The following is a 25,318-nucleotide window of genomic DNA, read 5'->3' on the forward strand; positions in this document are numbered from 1 at the left end:
TTTCCAAAAGCTTATCTAGTTAACCTGCGAGGCAAGTAGGAACAAAGTGACATTAACCCCATTTTATAGATAAGAAAATTGAGTTACAAAAATGCAACTTAATTCAGGTGCAAGCAGTCTGTCACTGGTAGAGGGGAAACACCCTATGTGTACTATCACCTACTTTATCCACTAAACCAGAAATCCCTCAAATGTTTACTTCCAGGTATCTATCGATGCCCTCCCCCCCCCCCCCGCACTATCTGCCATGGTAGGCAGTGCCTAATGTCTGAGGGAAAAAAATGGGGAGATATTCCTGACTTTAGATATCATAGAGTACTCTAAAAGGTTTGAAATTTTCTACCATTGAAAATTGCAGCTCAGCACTACAATTCAAACAATTGAATTGCAAAACAATTCAATTTCCATACTAACAAAATTTTTTATTAATCCCTAGTTAGACGTGAGAAAATGTTTGACACAGGTTTAAGAATGGGTCATTTCATTTGAATTGCTTCTTTATTCACCTCATCTTTAGGTGGCAGCACTACTTTATAAATATGTTTTATACTACAGTCTTCTACAACTTGATACCCTAAAGAATGTTTTGTCCTAAATGCTTCCAACTATATTGTGGAAATTAGAATCCAGTGAAAATAGGAAATCATAGCTGAAAATTGGAATACTTAGGAGGTTCTAGAAAAGGAAAAATAGAAAAGCTTTCAGAGTAATTATTTAAATGCATGGACATATTAAGGAAAAAGCAGAAAGTTTCTCCAAACCCCCTTTTTAAACTGTATGAGAAGCAAGCATTTTTTTTACTGTAATCCTAATCTGTCATTGAAGCAGCACAAGATTTCCTTCCAAAGCAAGTATAGTTTCTCTATACCGCATACTTATCAAGCATTTACAACTCTAAAGTTGCTAGTTGTATAGTTGCTCATATTTTAACTACAATTTAAAAATTTAGGTGCAGTTTTCCTCATTAAATTGCATAAAGCTTATGAAGATCCCAAACAGGACCTTATTGTTGAACCTGTGGAAGAGAGCTCTTCCTGGATTCTCTTCTCACTTCCTAAATTGTTCGTATACAAAGTAAAGGATCACTGAAATTCACAGCAGTGAGAACACAAGCTAAACCAAATGTAAAATAATAGCAATTTACAGATATTTGATAGCTTAATTTCTCTCACATTCTGAGGGTAATAAATTGTGATATATGGGTGTTATTTGGAGCAAAAACTTTCTAACTAGAACTTTAGCATAATTAATTTAGTTCTCCTGTACCTCTTTACCGAAGCAACCAAACAAAATTCAATTTACATGCATTACAAAATAGACTGCATTAGATTCACAGCATAAACATAACCATCAAGGAATATAGAGGTATGACTGTCAGGAGTGGGAAATCAAATTATTTCTGGATAAGAGGATAAGTCTTATTAAAGTCTTTCTTGATAGCAGCTTTCATCTTTCTCAAGTCATATTTGGGGAAGAAGTCTCAAGCAAATTGATAGAATTCAAGCTCAGCAGTATTATGTTAAGATTTTTTAAGCTGTCTGGTGCCAGCAAACCATGCAGCCTGGGGGCCTTGGCTCCAAACTTCTGCCAACTCCATTTTGGCAATAGTGTTCTGTTAAACAAAGTTTGCACGTGTTTGGGGTGTGAAGTGGTTCCTCAGGCATTTATCTGGTTTTATTCCAGTTTTGGGACTTGAGGACAAGGGTCAGAAACATGAGACTTGTATAGTTCATCTGTACCCTGACACAGACCATGCTAGTGATCTTGAATTTTTCATTTAAACAAGGGCAGCTTTTTCTTTGTTGGTGTAGAAGTTATTGAAGTGGACCTTTTGGTATACAACTTAAGTGCTAACATTATATTGAGCCAGTCTCAGGAGCAGATAAGCAGGACTCTTTCTGCTGAGGGTGTAGAGCTATGGAAACTGATTCCTCATCCTCCTATCCACAATACTGCATAAACATATTTATTCAGATGAAACTCACTAAATAATATGCAACTTGAGAACAAAGGGGCCAGTAATTATTAAAACTTCATCTCATTGTTAGATTATAACTATGAGCCTCTAATCTTTCTTGGTTTGAGTTGTCTAGCTTCATCTCCTTTAAACACATCCTAAAGTCATTGGTTAAGAAACAACACCTGGCCCAGATGTATGTGCACTAACTTGTCTTATTTCACGGGTCCCTTTTCCTGAGGGAAACATAATATGGTCTCAATTTCCATTATTTTTTCAAGTAATTCTAATAGAAAATCCCTGCATGATTTGTGGTAACATAGTTTGAAAGACATTAAAGTGCTATTAGAACATTCTATTATTTTTGTTTTTTGGGTTTTTTCCCCCTGGTTTTAAGAGCAATGAAAAGAAAAAAGTACAAAGTAAAAGTAACAGTCATTGAAATGATTATCTTACCTCTAACCATGATCAAAAGAATGCCAATTTTTAGGACACAAGTTAGTAATTTGAACATGGTAGTTATTCTTGATATTCTTTTTAAAGTATATTTTATTGATTATGCTATTACAGTTGTCCCATTTTTTCTCCCCTGTATTCTCCTTCGCTCTGCACCGCTACTCCCTCCAGCATTCCACCCACCTTAGTTCATGTCCATGGCTCATACCTATAAGTTCTTGGGCTCCTCCATTTCGTATACTATTCTTAATCTCTTCTGTTTATTTTGTACCAACAAATTATGCCTCTTTATTCCCTGTACCTTTTTCCTCATTTTCCTTCCTCCCCCTCCCCACTGATAACTCACCATGTGATCTTCATTTCTATGATTCTGTTCCTGTTCTAGTTGTTTGTTTAGTTTTTGTTGTCTTTGTTTTTTAAGGTTCAGTTGTTGATAGTTGTGAGTTTGTTGTCATTTTACTGTTCATAGTTTTGACCTTCTTTTTCTTAGATAAGTCCCTTTAACAGTTCATATAACAATGGCTTGATGATGATGAACTCCTTTAACTTGACCTTATCTGGGAAGCACTTTATCTGTCCTTCCATTCTAAATGAAAGCTTTGCTGGATAGAGCAATCTTGGATGTAGTTTTTTGGATTTCATGACTTTGAATACTTCTTTCCAGCTCCTTCTTGCCTGTAAGGTCTCTTTTGAGAAATCAGCTGATAGTCTTATGGGAACTCCTTTGTAGATAACTGTCTCCTTTTCTCTTCCTGCTTTTAAGATTCTCTCCTTACCTTTAACTTTGGGTAATGTAATTATGATGTGCCTTGGTCTGTGCTTCCTTGAGTCTAACTTCTTTAGGATTCTCTGAGCTTCCTGGAGTTCCCGAAAGTCTATTTCTTTTGCCACATTGGGGAGGTTCTCCTTAATTATTTTTTCAAATAAGTTTTCCATTTCTTGCTCTTCCTCTTCTCCTTCTGGCACCCCTATGATTCGGATGTTAAAATGTTTAAAATTGTCCCGGAGGTTCCTAAACCTCTCCTCCTTTTTTTTTTTTTAAATTCTTGTGTTTTCATTCTGTTCTGGTTGAATATTTATTTCTTTCTTCTGCTCCAAATCATTGTTTTGAATCCCAGTTTCCTTCCCATCACTTTTGCTTCCCTGTGTGTTTTTCTTTACTAGCACTTTACTAGCACTAGCATACCCTTCAGTTTTTCCTTTGTTTTGTGACCATACTCAACCATTTCTGTGAGCATCCTGATTACCAGCATTTTGAACTCTGCATCTGATAGGTCGGCTGTGTCTTCATCGCTTAGTTCTATTTTTGGAGCTTTGATCTGTTCTTTCACTGGGGCCATACTTTTTTTTTTTTTTTTTGGCTTGGAGTGCCTTATGTTGTAAGGGGTGGAGATAGTTAGGTATTCAACAGAGTAGGGCAACCCAGTCACTGAGTTGTGGTGCTGTATGTTAGGGAGGGACATGAGAGGGAACAATGCCACTCACTTGGCTCTCGCTCTACTTTCAGTCACTTCCACTGCTACCCACAAGCAAATTGGGCCCTTCTGGTACTGATTCCCAGGTGGATGGGTTTGTGTTCTACAACCTTGTGGGCTCTTATAACCCTATGGGCTCTTTCAATGGACTCTGCTGTGAGACTGGGAGTTTCTCCAGCTGCTGCACCCACCCATGGAATTTTATGACCAGGGGTTTTGAGGATTTATTTCCCTGCACCGGAACCCTGGGTTGCTCAGTCTGTCTCCCTCCCCAGTTCTTTCTAGTTTATCCACATGCAAATGTGGGACAGCCAGCTGCCGCCTGCCTGCCTGGTCCTCCAATCTCTGCCTTGCCACGTGTCCTCTGCCTTGCCACATGTCCTCTCTGCCCCTCCTACCAGTCTGGATAAATGTTTCTTCTTTAACTCCTTGATTGTTGGACTTCCATACAGTTTGATTTTCTGGCAGTTCTGGTTGTTTTTTGTTTTTAAATTGGTTGGTGTCATTCTTTTGGTTGTGCAAGGAAGCAAGCTGTATCTATCCATGCCTCCATATTGACTGAAAGTCCCCTTATTCTTGATACTTTTTCCAAGAGTGTGTTCTAAATTCTTACTGTACCTTTCATTTTTCTTTCCTTTTTTGTAAAAGCAATTCCCAAGTCACAACTGATATATGAAGGAGGTTAGATATGGAGAGGTTAGAGGTGGACCTTTCCCAGAGTGGGTCTATCTGAACTGGGAAGACTTGAACACTGTTGCACATTTTATGGTGCCATTTTACTATCTGGAGCATGACTAAATACATATATGTATAAGTAGGTATGTATACACAACAAGATACCACTGCTTTCTGAAGCTAATTTAGGACGTTTGTATAACTGAATGTACTAGCACTTTGCAAATAGATGAAGATCAGATAGTTGGGTTTCTTTCTATGGTGAGTAAGATGTTTTGTTAGGAATATGAAGTAAATTTTTTAATGTTTTGTGCTATAGTATTTTTCTCTTAAGTATATTTTTCTTCTTGTTTACTTAAATAATTAAAATCAATTATTAAATGTAAATGTACTATACATATAAATTTGATGATTAGCTTTTATTTCCTAGATAGTAAATCAATATTTACTTGATAAGTATGTATATAAAGAAGAAGTGTTTTTTAATTACTAGTTTGGAATGCCATTAATATACATATTACATAAACATACTATAGCTGATGTTTAGATGACTTTTTTTTGGCTTAAATTTACTTTTTGAAGTAGGTGTTACTTGCTATATTAGGACTAGTTCTTGGGACTCACTGCTGTTTATATCAGCCTTATTTTCTTGAGTCATTTATTGAATAGTATCTATCAAATGCCTATTTGCCAGACATTGTTCTAAGTGCTCAAGCAAAACAAATCCCTGCCCTGATGAGTTGCCAGTCTAGTAAGAGAGATAAATAAATATCTATTATAATTCAGGATAGTGTTAAGTTCTAAAAAGAAAAACAAAGAAGAGGTGAAAGAGTTTTATATGTGATTGTGTGTGAATGTGTGTGTGCATGCCCCCCACCCGGTATTTTAAATAGTGTCATCAAGAAAGCCTGTCTGAAGAGGGAGTGGCATTTGAGCAGAGACCTGAAATAGTCAGTCATAGGGACATATGGGGAGATGTTTCAGACAATAGGCATTGTGCACAATTCATGGCACATAAAATCCCGGAGAATAAACCAGGTAACAGAACATGTGAAAACTACATATACATCTTATTTTTTAAGAGAAAAAAACTCATTAGGTTTTCAGGGAAAAAGTTCATTTACTATCACTATTGCTCTATATTCCCCATTATTATTATATTATTTAATACCATGAAATTTGTGGCTCTACCGACAAAGCTTCACAATAATGTACTTGCAATTCCTAAATTCAAAGAATGTTTTCTTAATTTGGTGACAAAAACTGGAAATAGCATGACTCTAAAGTCTTCGTTTATTCTAGTTGGTGTGACTTTTGATGCATTTCATTGTGTTTGATTAAGGACTGAAATATGTGTTTGATTAAGGACTGCTGCCCAGGACAACACATGTTAAGTAAAATATAGACAGCATAATATATTAAATTCCTAAAATATTTTAAAATATTTAATTTAGAAACTAATCTGGCCCCAAGGATTTGGGATAAAAGATTGTATACCTGTGTCAGATTTCTTCTTTTTTAAAAAAATATGTTTTATTAATTATGCCATTACAGTTGTTCTATTTCCCCCCTTCATTCCCCTCCACCCTACACACCCCTACCCCACCATTCCCCCCCCTTTAGTTTATGACCACATGTCTCAAGTTCTTTAGATTCTATATTTCTCATACTATTCTTGCCCTCCCCCTACCTATTTTCTACCTACCATCTATGCTACTTATTTTCTGTATCTTATCCCCCCTTCTCCTTCTCCCACTCCCCTGTTGTTAACCCTCCATGTGATCTTCATTTCTATGGTTCTGCTCCTGATCTAGCTGTCCTCTTAGTTTGCTTGTGTTTTAGGTGTGGTTCTTAATAACTGTGAGTTTGCTGTCCTTTCACTGTTCATCTTTTTTATCTTCTTTTTCTTACATAAGTCCCTTTAACATTTCATATAATAAGGGCTTGGTGATGGTGAACTCCTTGAATTTGATCTTATCTGAGAAGCACTTTATCTGCCCTTCCATTCTAAATGAAAGCTTTGCTGGATAGAGCAATCTTGGTTGTAGGTCTTTGGATTTCATGACTTGGAATACTTCTTTTCAGTCCCTTCTTGCCTGTAAGGTCTCTTTTGAGAAATCAGGGGACAGTCTGATGGGGACTCCTTTGTAGGTGACTGTCCCCTTATCTCTTGCTGCTTCTAGGATTCTTTCCTTCATTTTAATCTTGGCTAATGTAATGATGATGTGCCTTGGTGTGTTCCTTCTTGGGTCCAACTTCTTTGAGACTCTCTGAGCTTCCTGGATTTCCTGGAAGTCTATTTCCTTTGCCAGATTGGGGAAGTTCTCCTTTATTATTTGTTCAAATAAGTTTTCCACTGGTGGTTGTTCCTCTTCCCCTTCTGGTACCCCTATAATTCAGATGTTAGAGCGTTTAAAGATGTCCTGGAGGTTCCTAAGCCTCTCCTCATTTTTTGAATTCTTATTTCTTCATATTTTTCTGTTTGGTCATTTTTTCCCTCCTTCTGGTCCACTCCTTTGATTTGAGTCCCAGTTTCCTTTCCATCACTATTGGTTTCCTGTGTATTTCCCTTCATTTCAATTAGTTTAGCCTTCATATGTTCCTCTAATTTGTGACTAAAATCAACCAGTTCTGTGAGCATCCTGATCACCAGTGTTTTGAACTGTGCATCTGAAAGTTTGGCTATTTCTTTATCACTTAGATTTATCGGCTCTGGGGCTCTGAGTTGTTCTTGAGCCATATTTTGATCTGTTTGTGCCTCTTCTGTATGAGGAGAGGAGCTTTAGGTGTTCACCAGGGCGGGGCCACCCTTGTCGCTGGTTTATGACGCTGTATGTGGGGGCGGGGTCAGAGAGGAACTAGGAGGGTTCCCTCTGCTGCTTCCTGCCACTGGGGCCTGCGCGACCCGTCTCACTGCTAGCTCCTTCACCGGTTTATCTGTGCGAGAATGTGTGACCTCGATCAGTTCTCAGTGGGTCCACCCGCTTCTCCACACCTGGGATCCGCCCACAGCTGCTGGCACCCAGGTTGGTCCGGTGGATCTTTCCTGCCTGACCCCGCTCTGCTGCTGGCTCTGCCCCTCTTACTGGTTTGGCTGAAGGGTTCGTTGTTGTCAGACTTCCGTGTAGTTCAATTTTCTGTGGTTTGGCTGCTTTTGCTAAAACTTTTTTTTTTAAGATTTTATTTATTTATCTTTAGAGGGGAAGGAGAGAGGGAGAGAAACATCAGTGTATGGTTGCCTTTCGTGCATCCCCTGCTGGGAACTGGCCTGCAGGGAACCAGTCTGCAACCCAGGAATATGCCCTGACTGGGAATCGAACCACGATCCTCTGGTTCACAGGCCTGTGCTCAATCCACCGAACTACACCAGCCAGGGCAACTTTGTTGTATTTAAACTTAGTTGTGCGAGAAGGTGCAGTGCTTCCACCTATGCCTCCATCTAGGTGGAAGTCCTTATCAGATTTCTTCTTGATTCTTTGATTAAATATTGCCATTGATGTTAATCTTTAGATAGCCTTTATTTAAAAATGAAATGTTTATATAATGCTCTTATTATGTACTTGGCACTTAGTAAATAGTTCACGTATTAGCTCATGAAGTCCTCTTAGCAGCCTTATAAGTAAGTTCTCTTGTTTTGCTGATGAGAAACTTGAGGCACAGAGAGATTAAGAAAACCTGCCAAAATCACCTATCCACTAAGTGGCACAACTAGGAATTGAACCTAGACAATTTTCTTTTATAGCTTGCACTCTTTACCATTAAACTAACTCTTCCTCTCCCTACCCTTGTCTCCCATACCTTGGAGGTTTTGAATATTAATCCTTCTAAGAGGATAGTTTTTTCCTCTACTCTGAAATATCACACATCAAAACTTTACATTTCTTTACAAATATCTTTCTTTTTTAATCTTTATTGTATTGTTTTTTCATTATCATTTAGTCACTTTAATATACCACTGCCCCCCCCCAAAATCTTTCAATAATTTTTTAAAATTTTACTTTTTTTGGTACTGCTATAATTGGAACCATTTTCATTTCCAGTTGAAATTGGAGATTTATTTATCCCAATTCTTAGTCTGATAAATTTTCATGTTAATATTGTGTTTTGCCATCCTTTAACTTTGCTCTGAAGATTCTTGGGTAATAATGAGGCACCTCCCTTATTACTGTGGCCTTGTCAGATGTCAGATCACTTTAAAAATTTGGATCTAGTTTAGTGAGCAGTAGCATTTGCTAAATATATCTCTGTCACTGTTTTGTGGGTTTCTCTCAATGAATTGCATAACTTGCTTCAGATCACTTTATTCTAAGCATATTAATTTAGCATTTTTGAGTTGGGATTGATTTTGTTTTCATTAGCTTGTCCTCAGGTAAGAATTCTTCCATAAATAACTAGAAACCAAAATAGTTTCTGTTCCCAGTTATCTGCTTGTTTTTGACTATATAAAAGCAAGATCGATTGAATATATATCATGAGGTTGGATGAAGACTCTATTATGTGTAACTGTATAACATAGATAAGGTCAATCTGAGCAAGTATAATATATTGAACTTTCCAAGCATCTATTCTTGATCGTCCCAGAGATTCATCATGAGGCCCTAAACAAATCACTTTAGTCATTCCCTGTGAAAATTAATGTGTTGTCCTTGAATACAAAGATGAAGGTTCTGACACATACTCAGCAAAGCATTATCTTTTGTGAAGTTGATAGACTTGTTCTGAGCCAAACACAGTTTCTCTAGGGTCATTTGACAACTCATGTTTGCTAAGTTTAGAGGTGCAGTTCATGGCCACCTGAGCTAAAAAGGAATTAAAACTATCAACTTTATCTCATTACCATATTGCTGAACCAAATGATCCCAAAAAGTCAGTTATTAACTTGCTGAGAAAAAAATAAAAGAGAGACAATAAATCTTATTGTCTTAGTGAACATACATCCACTGAGGTTGGCTATAAAACACATCAGTTTATTATTGGAGAAATCAAGGGCTTTGCTAAGGCTTATCTGAATAACTATCTATCTCTGCCTCCAGAGGGGTCAAAAAGATCAGATTTTTCTCCAAAGACCATGATCCTGGAGACACAGCTTTTCTATGCTAGTTTCTCTGCAATATTCTACATTCATAGTGTCCAGTACAAAACTGTTGAGGCACACCATTAATATTTACCAAGGTTTAAGAATATCTTGGGATAAAAATTTAATATTTACAATTTATCTAACCTGTATATAAACAAACTTTAATGAATTTATGTGATGACAACTTTTTCTAGCTCTTCTCTTTTTCCCAACTTTTATTTAAAAAATGCCTTGGCAGGTATGGCCCAGTGGATTGAGTGCTGGGTTGTTAACCAAAAGGTCACCAATTCAATTCCTAGTCTAGGGCACATGGCTGGGTTATAGGACAGGTCCCCAGTATAGGGTGTGTGAGAGGCAACCACACATTGATGTTTCTGTTCCTTTCTTTCTCGCTCCCTTCCCCTCTCTAAAAAGAAATAAAATCTTTTTTTTTTTGAGAACTGACTGTATTTTTATTTACATGTCTGTTTCCATCACAAAAAGTGGGCTCTGAGGTCAGAAAGAGCATCGTATTTGTCTTTGAACTCTAATTCTTTTTTTTCTTTTTTTAAATATATTTTATTGATTATGCCATTACAGTTTTTCTATTTCCCCCCTTCATTCCCCTCCACCCTGCACACCCCTCCCCCACCATTTCCCCCCTTTAGTTTATGACCACGTGTCTCAAGTTCTTTAGATTCTATATTTCCCCTACTATTCTTGCCCTCCCCCCATCTATTTTCTGCCTACCGTCTATGCTACTTATTTTCTGTATCTTATCCCCCCTTCTCCTCCTCCCACTCTCCTGTTGTTAACCCTCCATGTGATCTTCATTTCTATGGTTCTGCTCCTGATCTAGCTGTCCTCTTAGTTTGCTTGTGTTTTAGGTGTGGTTCTTAATAACTGTGAGTTTGCTGTCCTTTCACTGTTCATCTTTTTTATCTTCTTTTTCTTACATAAGTCCCTTTAACATTTCATATAATAAGGTCTTGGTGATGATGAACTCCTTGAATTTGATCTTATCTGAGAAGCACTTTATCTGCCCTTCCATTCTAAATGAAAGCTTTGCTGGATAGAGCAATCTTGGTTGTAGGTCTTTGGATTTCATGACTTGGAATACTTACTTCTTTTCAGCCCCTTCTTGCCTATAAGGTCTCTTTTGAGAAATCAGGGGACAGTCTGATGGGAACTCCTTTGTGGGGACTGTCCCCTTATCTCTTGCTGCTTCTAGGATTCTTTCCTTCATTTTAATCTTGGCTAATATAATGATGATGTGCCTTGGTGTGTTCCTTCTTGGGTCCAACTTCTTTGAGACTCTCTGAGCTTCCTGGATTTCCTGGAAGTCTATTTCCTTTGCCAGCTTGGGAAAGTTCTCCTTTATTATTTGTTTAAATAAGTTTTCCACTTGTGGCTATTCCTCTTCCCCTTCTGGTACCCCTATAATTCGGATGTTGGAGCGTTTAAAGATGTCCTGGAGGTTCCTAAGCCTCTCCTCATTTTTTTGAATTCTTGTTTCTTCATATTTTTCTGTTTGGTCAATTTTTTCTTCCTTCTGGTCCACTCCCTTGATTTGAGTCCCAGTTTCTCTTCCATCACTATTGGTTTCCTGTGTATTTCCCTTCATTTCAATTAGTTTAGCCTTCATATGTTCCTCTAATTTGTGACTAAAATCAACCAGTTCTGTGAGCATCCTGATCACCAGTGTTTTGAACTGTGAATCTGAAAGTTTGGCTATTTCTTGGTTGCTTAGAATTATGCGCTCTGGGGCTTTGAGTTCTTCTTGAGCCATGTTTTGGTCTGTTTGCACCTGTTATGTATGAGGAGTGAAGCCTTAGGTGTTCACCAGGGCAGAGCAACTCAGTCACTGGGTTGTAACGCTGTATGTGGGGGCGGGGGCAGAGCAGGGCAATAGCGGTCTCCTCTGCTGCTTCCCAATGCTGGGTCCTGCACGGTCTGTCCTACTGCTCGCTCCTTTGCTGGTTTATCTGCCTGCGAATGTGTGACCGTGGTCAGCCTGCTGGTCAGCCTGCTGTCTTGCGCCCTCAGTGGGTCTGCCCGTTGCTACTCCACACCTGGGATATGCCCACAGCTGCCTGCATGCCTGGGTTGCGTGCCCAGGTCAGTCTGGTGGATCTTTCCTGCCCGATCCCACTTCACTGCTGGCTCTGCCCCTCTTACCGGTTTGGCTGAAGGGTTCGTTGTTGTCGGACTTTCATATAGTTCAATTTTCTGTGTTTTGGCTGCGTTTTTATTACTAAAACTTTGTTGTCTTTAAACTTGATTGTGAGAGAAGACACAGTGTTTCCACCTATACCTCCATCTTGGCAGAAGTCAAGAAATAAAATCTTAAAAAAAAAAAGAAAGAAATCCCTCTTGTATAGTCAAGAATTGGACTAGGTAATCCAATCTTCTAGGTCCAAAACTGTACTTTCAAATTTCTATGTGACTTTGGGCAAATTACTTAACCTCTATAGGCTCCAGTTTCCTCATTTATCAAATGAAGATAATACCCACTTTCACATAGGTGTATTATGAGGATTACATTAGTTAATTCACAAAAAGCATTTAGAATAGGATCTGGCATGTGGTGAGCAGTCCATAAATGTGGACTCCCACCTGCTGCTGCAGTAACTCAAGCCAACTTCTCTCTTCTTTCTCTCTCTCTCTGCAGATTTTAGGCTCATAATTTTATGCCTAAGATTAAAATTGTCCTCTTCCTCACTAGATCTATCAACTGCATTGTTTTGAAAACCTCCAAGTACTCTTTCCTTTTCTCAGTATTGGGCCATTTTACTCTCTTTCTCTCTCTGAACATCTTTTTTATTGGTTCTTCATAGGAAGCAGTAAGTCTTCCATTTACACATTGAAAGGCTTTTCTGTGATAACTAGAGTATGAGTTCCTTGAGAGCAAGGACTGTGTCTTAATTATCTCTATTACTCCAGCTCTTTTCCTCACCCTGCTGCAAATCTATGCTAGAGAAAGTTTTGTTTAACAAATGAATTCATTTACTTAGCCATCGTAATTTTTGCTCACGTTATGGTAGATACTCTATTTTGAACTTCCCGTTTTCCTGAAAATTTCCTTGCCCTTTACCTCTGGAAATTTTAACTTCATCTGGTGATACTGAGATTCCATTCTGGATCATCAGGCAGGTAGGGGGTTCAGTTTACCACATACTCCATTCATATATTAGACAAAAAAAATCCCACTTAATTCACCTAGATTTATTTATTTATTTATTTATTTTTAGATTTTTATTTATGTATTTATCTTTAGAGGGGAAGGGAAGGAGAGAGGGAGAGAAACATCAATGTATGGTTGCCTTTCGTGCATCCCCCGCTGGGAACTGGCCTGCAGGGAACCAGTTTGCAACCCAGGAATATGCCCTGACTGGGAATCGAACCTTGATCCTCTGGTTCACAGGCCTGTGCTCAATCCACTGAGCTACACCAGCCAGGGCAATTCACCTAGATTTAATTGTACTTACATTCTCTTGATTCCAGATAGACTAATTATTCTCTTTAAAATCTGTTAGTAGCTTTGAGAGGGGTTCTATTTTGCAGGACTGTTTTTGAAGATAGGGCCATACCACCCTCAGTTGCTTTATACGCAGAATAAAAATCAGGCTCTCTCACTTGAAGGAAGTGAGGATGAATTTTATCCATCTTTTTTTAAAAGATTTTATTTATTTATTTTTAGAGAGAGGGGGAGAAAGAGAAAGAGAGAAACTTTGATATACGAGATATATCAATTGGTTGCCACTTGCACGCCTCCAGCTGGGGACCTGGTCTGCAACCCAGGCAGGTACCCTGACTGGGAATGGAACTGGTGAGCTTTCAGTTTGCAGGCCAGCACTCAATCTGATGAACCACACCAGCCAGGATGAATTTTATCAATCTTTTAAACGTTTTCTTTCTTTCCTTATTTTTTTAAATCCTCACCTGAGGACATGCTTGTTGATTTTGAAGAGAGAGAGAGGAAGGGAGGGAGAGAGAGGGGGAGAGAAATATCGATGTGAGAGGGAAGCATGGATTGGTGGCCTTGTACACGCACCTTGAATGGGACTGGACCTACAACCCTTCAGTTTATGGGATGACCCTCCAACTAACTGAGCCACACAGGCCAGAGCAAAAAGTTTTCTTTTTAATGTATACAAAAAATATACATAACACATGACATTTAATAATATAACGAAATACCCAACTTAAGGGCAAGGGCATTTCCTAGTAACTTGTGGGTACTTTTCTGTTTCTCCTTTATCTCTTCCTCCTGCTCTCAGAAGTAACCCTACATTTTGTGATTATCATTCCATTGATGTTTTCCTTATAATTTAGGTTTGTGACAAATGTACATATGCTAAAACAATATGTTGCTTAATATGTGTTTTTTTAAAGAGTAACTGATTTTTTAAATTGTTTTTAGAGAAAGGGAAAGGGAGGGAGAAAGAGAAGGAGAGAAACGTTAATGTGTGAGAGTCACATGGATCAATTGGTTGCCTCTCTCACATCCCCAACTGGGGACATGGCCCACAACCCAGGCATATCCCTGACTGGGAATTGAACTGGTGACCTCTTGGTTTGCAGGCCAGCACTCAATCCACAGAGCCATACCAGCCAGGGCTGCATTAAAAATTCTTTTTTAAAAATATTTTTTAAATTTATTTTTAGAGAGGGGAAGGGAAGGAAAAAGAGAGAGAGAGAAACATCAATGTGTTGTTGCCTCTTACACACCCCAAACGCGGGACCTGGCCCGTAACCAAGGCATGTGCCCTGACCGGGAATCGAACCAGCGACCATTTGGCTCACAGGCCTGTGCTCAATCCACTGAGCCACACCAGCCTGGGCTGCATTAAAACTCTTATGCAAGCCTCCTGGTCACACATGCAAGTGTTTCTCTTGGTCATATACTGGGAGTAGGATTGCTGGTTTGTGGAGTATGAGCATATTCAACTTTGTGAGATAATTAATGCCAGATATTTTCCCACTCTTCCACAGTTTATAAGAATTCTACTTACTCCTCAATTATTTGTTACTTTTACATTTAATTTTTGCCAGTCTAGTGGGAATAAAATGTTAGATACCTATTTTTTTTTGGTGGGGGGAGACTGGAAGAGTTATCTTTACCTAAAGCTTTTAAAACTTTTTCTTTTTCTATTAAGAGTTTGCTGCCTGATTTGACATTACTGTGCTAGGGATTCTGTTAAGAGGAAATTGTTTATTTGTGTGGTAGTTTGTGCTAAGGGTATAAAAGCTGATGGGTTGGTTACTCAGTAGAGACTGCTAACTGGGTTGTTTGAAAGTTGCTTTTAAGTTGATCTTATATAAATACCAAATTATACACAGTTAAAAATTTCTTTTTAATACTCCAGAGAAATGGAAATGTGTTAAATTATATTATTTGCTATTGGCCCATTAAAAATTAATCTTGTCTTGAGTTTATACCTGTCTGTAAAACTAGTTTCAATAAAAGTCTCCTTCAGTTTGTTGATCAGGAGTATTTTCACCAAATCAAGTTTAGTAAAGCTATCTTTATATATTTTCTTGTATTTTAATTGTATCAAAGAGATTCAACTTAACCTCTCTTGACACGATTATATGAGCCAACTAATAGACAAATTAGTCTCTCAAAAAACCCACAAAACTCCAAATGTTCATCTCACTACTGTTAGCCACTGAATTTATACACACATTGAACAGGAAAATAAACCCAAACAGAGGGTACTACTATATTGTGCCTAAAAATGTGTGGGGTTTTTTTTAATTGAAAAGCCATCTTGTGTATAATGGTTTTCATCAATAACTAAAAACACATGGAGACAGAGAAAGAGAAACCAAGATGAATGGCTATATATATATATATATATTTTTTTTTTTTTAGAGAAGAACTTTGATAGCTCCTAGTGTTTATTGTCTTTAAAAACAAACACTAGTTTGTCATTTGTCTATTTTTTCTTGCCTTTGAATGAAAGATTTTTCAAGGAAGGAGCTGTGTATTTGTTTTATGTTTCTTTATTGTGTTGTTAAGTATAGTGTCATATCCCAGAGGGGAACTCAGATATACATTGACTGCAAAAGTCCCCTTTGTACCATCGATATTTGTTGACTGACAAAATGACTGAGTGAATATTCATGACCAAAGCATAAAAAAGCTATAGTTTACTTTCTTTATAATCTGTAGTTATTATTGGAAATAATCATTCATTAGGGTGAATATATATATATATGCCAAATGGGTGCTTTTCAACTTTGTATAGCTAAACTGTGTTTAGTAAAGTTGCTATCAGTGTTTGGTTTCTTTTTATGTTCTCTTTTCAAGCCATGTGTTAATTCTTATTTCCTCATTCCCATAATGCCAGATATTCACCTCTATACTGATCAAGGAGCTGCTGAAGGAAGACTGACTCCTGCAAAGCTCCCTTCAAGTGGGGTCTTTTTCTTTCTATCATGCAGTGTAAGTAAGCTTTTTGTTGTTTGCTTCCTTTTGTTATTTTGTTGTTTGCGTGCTTTTGTTATTTTGTAAGGGGTTGTCTGTAAGATAGGAGGTTAAGTCTTTACTTCTCACCTGGATTGCAACATGACCACATCCTCACCATAGTAGGCAGCCTCCAAGAAGGCCCTTAGTGATTTCTGCCTTCTGGTATTACTACACTGTTATATAGTCCTCTCCCACATTCTATAAGCAATGGTCTGTATGACCAACAGAATACAGCAGAAGTAGAGGTATGTCGCTTGCATAATTAGACTTTGAAAGACTTCAAGGACACAGAAACCACAGTCCAAATTGGAACCTCAACTAGTTTTAAAGGGAACTGTTTCTGAGGCTGTAAGGTAACAACCCGGATCCCAAGCCAAGAAGGTCTGGGTCTTTCATGGATCTAGAAAAAGTGAGAGAGAGAAAAACCTAGACATGTAAATAGAAATAAATAGGAATTTCACTAACTGATAGTGGGGAAAAATAGAGAGCACCTAATAAAAAGACATGTTGTTATATGATCTAACATGGTCACACCTGAAAAACATGCTAAGTGAAAGAAGCCAGTCACAAAAGACAAGCTAATGTATGATTCCACTTATATGTAATGATTATAATTAGCAAATCTATAGAGACAGAAAGTAGATTGAGAGTTGCCTAGGACTGGAGGGTTGGGGGTGAAGCTGGGTGTGATGGCTTAGATCAGGATTTCTTTGGAAGTAATAAAAATGTTCTAAGACTGATTGTGGTGATGGTTGCAAAACTCTGTAAATATACTAAAGCCATTGAATTACATACTTTGAATGGGTGAATTGTACGGTTTATGAATTATATCACAATAAGGCTGTTTAGGAAAAGACTGTGGCTTCTATCTTGGGCTTTCTCTCTCTTCTATTGCTTGTTCTGGAGGAAGTCAGCTGCTGTGTCTCAAGGACACTCAGACAACCTAACTATGGAAAGACTTAGGTGGGAAGGAACTGAGGTTTTCAGCTACCAGTCAGTGACGATCTGAAGCCTGCTAAATAAAATAACCTTGTCAATGATCTTTGCTAATCCTGTACAGGTGGAAAGTGTTGTCTAATGGTTTTAATTTTTACTTTCCTATTAAGAGTGATACTAGGTATATTTAATATGTTTAAAGGCATTAAGCCCTGGCTGGTGTAGCTCAGTAGATTGAGCGCCGGCCTGCAAACCACACAATTGCGGTTCGATTCCCAGTCAGGACATGTGCCTGGGTTGCAGGCTGGTTCCCTGCAGGCCAGTTCCCAGCAGGGGACGCACAAAAGGCAACCATACATTGATGTTTCTCTCCCTCTCTCCTTCCCCTCTTCCCCTCTAAAGATAAATAAATAAAATCTTAAAAAAATAAATAAAGGCATTGGTAGGAGAATAAGAAATAAAAACATGAATGCCATCTTCAGTGACATGAGGAAACATCTTTAAACTCAAAGCATCAAATATGAAAGTTAAAAGTGGATGAAGAAATGACAAATGACTTAAGTTAGAGAAAGGTAAAAACCTAGGTACTGCAGAGGAGGAGAACACCAGCAATAAGAACACAGACTTGTCCCGTGGAACCTCAGAAAGCACAGGAATTAGAGTGGTAAAAAAATATGTGCAGGGAGGACTTCTGGCCAAGATGGAGGCATAGGTGGAAACACTGTACCTCCTCACACAACCAAGTTTTAGTTGTTGTAGTAACAACTAAAGACAACTAAAACTAAAACTTAGTAACAACTTTAGTAACCAACTAAAGACAACAAAGTTTTAGTAACAAAAACACAACCAAAACACAGAAAATTGAACTGTACAGAAGTCTGAAGACAACAACGAACCATTCAGCCAGACTGGTAAGAGGGGTAGAGTCAGTGGCTGGTGGAGAGGGGTTGCACAGGAAAAGGTGGCTGGCTGACCCAGGAGTGAAGGCGGCAGTTGGCAGATTCCAGGTGTGGGATGGCAACAGGTGGACCTAGTGAGGGTGCAAGGCAGCTGGCTGACCATGGTCACACATTCACATGCAGACAAAACAGGCAGAGAAGCGAGTAGTGAGACAGACCACACAAACCAGGGCCCCAGTGATGGGGATTAAAGCCTAAAAGCACCAACTGGAAAAACTTTTGGGAGTCGAGGTTCCAGGAGAGGCTCCCAGGCTCACAGAGAGTTTGTTGGAGAGACCCACAGGGTCCTGGAGGGTGCACAAGCCCACACACCTGGGAACCAGCACCAGAAGGACCCAATTTGCTTGCGGGAAGCAGCAGAGGGGACTGAAATCTGAGAGAGCAGAACAAATGCCACTGCCCTTCTCTGACCCCACCCCCACATACAGCATCACAACCCAGAGACTGGGTCGCTCTGCCCTGTTGAACACCTAAGGCTCTGCCCCTCATACATAACAGACACAAACAGACCAAAACATTATGGCTCAAGAAGAAGAACAGCTCAAAGTCCCAGAGCCAATACTTCTAAGCGACCAAGAGATAGCCAACCTATCAGATGCACAGTTCAAAACACTGGTGATCAGGATGCTCACAGAACTGGTTGATTTTAGTCACAAACTAGATGAACAAATGAAGACTAAACTAAGAGAAATGAAGGGAAATGCACAGGGGACCAATAGTGATGGGAAGGAAACTGGGACTCAAATCAATGGAGTGGATCAGAAGGAAGAAAAAAAATGACCGAGCAGAAAAGAATGATGAAACAAGAATTCGAAAAAAATGAGGAGAGGCTTAGGAACCTCCAGGACATCTTTAAACACTCCAACATCCAAATTATAGGGGTACCAGAAGGGGAAGAGGAACAGCCACAAGTGGAAAACTTATTTAAACAAATAATAAAGGAGAACTTTCCCAAGCTCGCAAAAGAAATAAACTTCCAGGAAGTTCAGGAAGCTCAGAGAGTTTCAAAGGTGGACCCAAGGAGGAACACACCAAGGCACATCATCATTACATTAGCCAAGATTAAAATGAAGGAGAGAATCCTACAAGCAGCAAGAGATAAGGGGACAGTCACCTACAAAGGAGTTCCCATCAGACTGTCCCCTGATTTCTCAAAAGAGACCTTACAGGCAAGAAGGGACTGAAAAGAAGTATTCCAAGTCATGAAATCCAAAGACCTACATCCAAGATTGCTCTACCCAGCAAAGCTCTCCTTTAGAATGGAAGGGCAGATAAAGTGCTTCTCAGATAAGGTCAAATTCAAGGAGTTCATCATCACCAAGACCTTATTATGTGAAATGTTAAAGGGACTTATGTAAGAAAAAGAAGATAAAAAAGATGAACAGTGAAAGGACAGCAAACTCACAGTTATTAAGGACCACACCTAAAACAAAAACAAACTAAGAGGACAGCTAGATCAGGAGCAGAACCATAGAAATGAAGATCACATGGAGGGTTAGCAACAGGGAAGTGTGAGGAGGAGAAGGGGGGAGAAGGTACAGAGAATAAATAGCATAAATGGTAGGTAGAAAATAGATAGGGGAGAGCAAGAATAGTATGGGAAATATAGAATCTAAAGAACTTGAAACAAGTGGTCATAAACTAAAGGGGGGAATGGTGGGGGAGGGGTGTGCAGGGTGGAGGGGAATGAAGGGGGGAATAGAACAACTGTAATGGCAAGATCAATAAAATGTTTTAAAAAATAAAAAGTCCTCCTGGCTGGTGTAGCTCAGTGGATTGAGCGCGGACCTGGGAACCAAGCAACCACAGTTCGATTCCCAGTCAGGGCACATGCCTGGGTTGCAGGCCAGTTCTCTCCCTCTCTCTTTCCTTTCCCCTCTAAAGATAAATAAATAAAATCTTTAAAAAAATAAAAAATAAAAAAAATAAAAAGTCTTGTGCATTTTGTTATTTTGTCAGCATTCTCATTTTTGCTGTCCCTCCATTCTTAACTTTTATCTTAGAAATAAATATTTTTATTTTTTCCTTTTAATTTCACATGAGTTTAAAAAATAGCAACATACTGGTTAAAATTGTGCTAAAATAAAAATCAATAAGCTTGAGCTGAGAGAATTCCATATGACAAAATGAAAGACATTAAAAACTTTTGACATCTTGTTTGGATGTTCAAGGGTTTTTTTCTTTTTTGTTTATTATTCTATTCTAGATTATCTAGTACACTATTTGATAATTAGAAAGGCAACATAGAGCTTTCTAGGTTCAAATCATGGCTAGCTCTGGGCTTTTGAATAAGAATCATAAATTTTCTGTGGCTCAGCAAAGTGAGAAATAATAATATTTACCTGTATATTTATATAAGGTTGGTACAAGGCATAAATGGTTTAATACATGGAAAACATTTAAAATAATGCCCGGAACATATTAGTACTCAATTTTGACTTTTGTTATTATTACTATATTCCCAGATTGTTCTTTGATGTTCTTTAAGTGCATGATGAACATAGACGAAGATAGATGGTTGAGGCCATATTTAAATTTCCTTGTATGTTATGTTCAGTACTATTATTTTTCTATCTTTTAAGTAGGGAGATTGAGTCATAGAGAAAGGAAGTGGTTTACTCAATTATATAAAACTGTTAAGGAACCATACACAAGACCCTATGCTGTTGAACTTTCTTTACAGATTGGTTTTTGATAGTATGTGATTATTGAAATACATTGAGCCCTGACTGGTGTAGCTCAGTGGATTGAGTGCGGGCCTGCGAACCACAAGATTGTGGTTTGATTCCCAGTCACGGCACATGCTTGGGTTGCAGGCCAGTTCCCAGCAAGGGACTCATGAGAGGCAACCATACATTGATATTTCTCTCCTCCCCTTCCTCTCTAAAAATAAATAAAATCTTTAAAAATAAATTAAAAAAAATAAAGTTTAGAAACCAACAAAAAAAACTAAAAAGAAAAAGAAAGAAATACATTGAAAACATGGGTTTCATAGCTAGTGGAGTGGTTTTAGATGTACCATTCATATGGCACTGTATTTCTGCCTCATTTCATTGGTTGTTGAAGTAGACAACAGTATCACTACTATGGATTCACTCATACCCATATTATCTTGACATATTATAAAGATGGACCATACTGTAAGAAATTCACTTGTTCATAGCGTAATGATTTCTGTCTCAAAGGCTACATATTTGAGAAGTACTAAGTTCTAGCTACAACAGAATGACATAGAGGGTAAGCACCCTATGTCCCAGAGCCTAAGAAGTCTGAGACATAATCTCATTTTTGCTCCTGTATGCTATTTTGCCAAAACAAATTACTCTTTCTGGTGATTTTCTCCCTTGAAAATTAAAAAAAATTATATGCACCAAATAACTTTTATTATGCCCCACATCTGTTTTAAAGACCTTTTCTTTAGTGGTTCCTCATAGGGTAAAGTCTTTACTTTTTATTTTTTAATATATTTTATTAATTATGCCATTATAGTTGTTCTATTTCCCCCTTCATTCCCCTCCACCCTGCACACCCCTCCCCCACCATTTCCCCCCTTTAGTTTATGACCACATGTCTCAAGTTCTTTAGATTCTATATTTCCCATACTATTCTTGCCCTCCCCCCATCTATTTTCTGCCTACTGTCTATGCTACTTATTTTCTGTACCTTCTCCCCCCTTCTCCTCCTCACACTCCCCTGTTGCTAACCCTCCATGTGATCTTCATTTCTATGGTTCTGCTCCTGATCTAGCTGTCCTCTTAGTTTGCTTTTGTTTTAGGTGTGGTCCTTAATAACTGTGAGTTTGCTGTCCTTTCACTGTTCATCTTTTTTATCTTCTTTTTCTTACATAAGTCCCTTTAACATTTCATATAATAAGGTCTTGGTGATGATGAACTCCTTGAATTTGACCTTATCTGAGAAGCACTTTATCTGCCCTTCCATTCTAAAGGAGAGCTTTGCTGGGTAGAGCAATCTTGGATGTAGGTCTTTGGATTTCATGACTTGGAATACTTCTTTTCAGTCCCTTCTTGCCTGTAAGGTCTCTTTTGAGAAATCAGGGGACAGTCTGATGGGAACTCCTTTGTAGGTGACTGTCCCCTTATCTCTTGCTGCTTGTAGGATTCTCTCCTTCATTTTAATCTTGGCTAATATAATGATGATGTGCCTTGGTGTGTTCCTTCTTGGATCCAACTTCTTTGAGACTCTCTGAGCTTCCTGGATTTCCTGGAAGTCTATTTCCTTTGCCAGCTTGGGAAAGTTCTCCTTTATTATTTGTTCAAATAAGTTTTCCACTTGTGGCTATTCCTCTTCCCCTTCTGGTACCCCTATAATTTGGATGTTGGAGTGTTTAAAGATGTCCTGGAGGTTCCTAAGCCTCTTTTCATTTTTTTGAATTCTTGTTTCTTCATCCTTTTCTGTTTGGTCTTTTTTTTTCTCTTTCTGATCCACTCCATTGATTTGAATCCCAGTTTCCTTTCCATTACTATTGGTTTCCTGTGTATTTCCCTTCATTTCAATTAGTTTAGCTTCCATATGTTCCTCTAATTTGTGACTAAAATCAACCAGTTCTGTGAGCATCCTGATCACCAGTGTTTTGAACTGTGCATCTGAAAGTTTGGCTATTTCTTTATCACTTAGATTTATTGGCTCTGGGGCTCTGAGTTGTTCTTGAGCCATATTTTGATCTGTTTGTGCCTGTTATGTATGAGGAGTGGAGCCTTAGTTGTTCAACAGGGCGGGGCCACCCAGGTCGCTGGGTTGTGATGCTCTATGTGGGGGTGGGTCAAAGAGAGGCCCACCCAGGTCGCTGATTTGTGACACTGTATGTGGGGTTGGGGTCAGAGATGGACAATGGCGGTTCCCTCTGCAGCTTTCTGCCACTGGAGCCTGTGAGGTCCATCTTACCTCCAGCTCCCCCACTGGTCCATCTTCGTGCAAATGTGTGACCACGATCAGATCTCAGTGGGTCCACCGCCTTGTGCTCTCAGTGGGTCTGCCTGCTTCTCCACACCTGGGATCCGCCCACAGCTATTGGTGTACCTGGGTCACACGCCTGGGTCAGTCCAGTGAATCTTTCTTGCCCAACCCCGCTCTGCTGCTGGCTCTGCCCCTCTTACCAGTTTGGCTGAAGGGTTCATTGTTGTCAGACTTCCGTGTAGTTCAATTCTGTGGTTTGGCTGCATTTTTGTTGCTAAAACTTTATTGTTTTTAAACTGGGATGTGGAGAAGGTGCAGTGCTTCCACCTAAGCCTCTATCTGGGCGGAAGTCCTCTTTTTTTTTTTTTTTAAGATTTTATTTATCTTTAGAGGAGAAGGGAAGGAGTGAAGGAGAGAAATATCAGTGTATGGTTGCTTCTCATGAGTTTCCTGCTGGGAACTGGCATGCAGCCCAGGCATGTGCCCTGGCTGGAAATTGAACCTCACTCGTGTGATTCACAGGTCTGCACTCAATCCACTTAGCTACACTAGCCAGGGCTTGTTTCTCTTTTTCTCTTTCTCCCTTCCCTCTCTCTAAAAATAAATAAATAAATAAATTTTAAAAATGGACAAAAAACTTGAACAGACATTTCTCCAAAGAACATATACATGTGCCAACAAGGACATAATAAGATGCTTAACATCATTAGTCTTTAGAGAAATGCAAATAAAAAAAGAGGTACCACTTCACAACCATTAGGATGGTCATTAAAACAAAAGAAAGAAGAGAAGTGTTGGTGAGGAGGTGAAGAAATTGGAACTCTCATGCATTACTGATAGAAGTGTATGCAGCCCACTGTGGCAAACTGTTTGGTAGTCCCTCCAAAAGTTAAATATGGAATTACAAATAATCTGATAATTTCACTCCTGGATATACTTCCAAAAGCATTGAAAACAGGTGTTTAAACAATAACGTGTACACAATGTTTATAGCAACCAAAAGATAGAAACAATCCAAAAGCCTAGCAATAGATGAATGGATAAACAAAATGTGGCATATTCCATACACTGGAATATTAGTCAAAAAGAAATTAAATACTAGTACATGCTACAACATGGATGAAGATTTAAAACATTCTGCTAAGTGAAAGAAACCAAGCATAAAAGCTGAAATAGTATATGATTCTATTAATATGAACTATCTAGATAAGGCAAATCTGGATACTGAGATAAATTAACCTTTATAGCCCAGTAGAAACAGAAAGTGTATAAGTGGTTGCCAGGGAATGAGGGAATGAGGGAGTAGGAAGTGACTGCTTAATGGGTACAAGGTTTTTGTTTGGGATGATGAAACAGTTCTGAAACTAGCTGGTGGTGATGGTTGCACAACCTTGTAAAATGTAGTTAATGCCATTGAATTTTATACTTTAAAAAGTTAAAATCATAAATTGTATGTTATATAGAGACAACAGTAGGTTTACATTTGTTCATTTGAAAAACAGTACAATAATTAATAAATAATACCAGAATAAACTCTGTTTTACATACTCACAACTGTAAACCTACTTTTGCCCCATGCTGTATGTATTTTACCACAATAAAAAAAATAGTACCTTATGCTTTGACCCAGAAATGTCCATTTTAGGAATTCACCCAGAGGAAATAATGGGATGGATACAAATATATACCCAAAAGGATGCTCTCTGATTGGTTATTTAGAGTGGTAAAAAAAAATTAGGGCAGTTCAGAAGTAGGGAGTTGGCTTAGTAAATTATGATACCTCCATATTATGGAAAAATACACAGTTATCAAATTCATATTGGATAATACCGTACTTATGGACATGGGGAAGTGTTCTGGATAATATGTCAAATAAAAACGTAGATCACAGAACAGATGTAATGATCATCTTTTTAACAAGAAAATAATCTGTAAAGGACAAAAGGATATACAGTGAAAGGTTAGCAATAGTTATTTTTGTATGTTGAGATTATAGGTGAACTTTGATAGTGTTTCTTTATGTGTTTTTCTAAGTTTTCAAGAAAAAAGATTATATTTATTTATTTATAGGGGGGGAAGGGAGAAAGAGAGGGAGAGAAACATTGATCAGTTGCTTCTTGCATGTATCCTACCAAGGAACCAAACCTGCAACACAGGCACGTTCCCTGACAGGGAATTGAACCCATGACCTTTTACTTTGCAAGACAATGCCCAACCAATTGAGCCACACCAGTCAGGGCTATTTTCTAAGTTTTCTGCTTTGAAAATGAATACTTTTGTAGCTTGATAAAAATAAACAGTGCTATTTATAGCAAGAAAAGTAGCCCGGGATCATTACAAAAATCTAGAAAAATAATTTTTGATGTAAAAAATAAAAATCATCTAGTATCCCACTACTTTATGAAAAATACCATA

General features: G+C 38.4%; 1 long non-coding RNA gene across 2 annotated transcripts in view; it reads left to right on the plus strand.

The window, feature by feature from the left end:
- Nucleotides 1-25,318, plus strand: part of LOC119051026 (uncharacterized) — a 71,056-nt gene that overhangs the window by 2,481 nt on the left and 43,257 nt on the right. For both annotated transcript variants that reach the window (XR_005082857.2, XR_005082856.2), the window contains exon 3: nt 15,976-16,070. This is a non-coding gene — a long non-coding RNA (uncharacterized LOC119051026). The remainder of the gene's footprint in view (nt 1-15,975; nt 16,071-25,318) is intronic.

This window comes from Artibeus jamaicensis, unplaced genomic scaffold, assembly GCF_021234435.1.
Source record: "Artibeus jamaicensis isolate MK-2021 breed Jamaican fruit bat unplaced genomic scaffold, CSHL_Jam_final contig_456, whole genome shotgun sequence".
Taxonomy (NCBI): Eukaryota; Metazoa; Chordata; class Mammalia; order Chiroptera; family Phyllostomidae; genus Artibeus; species Artibeus jamaicensis.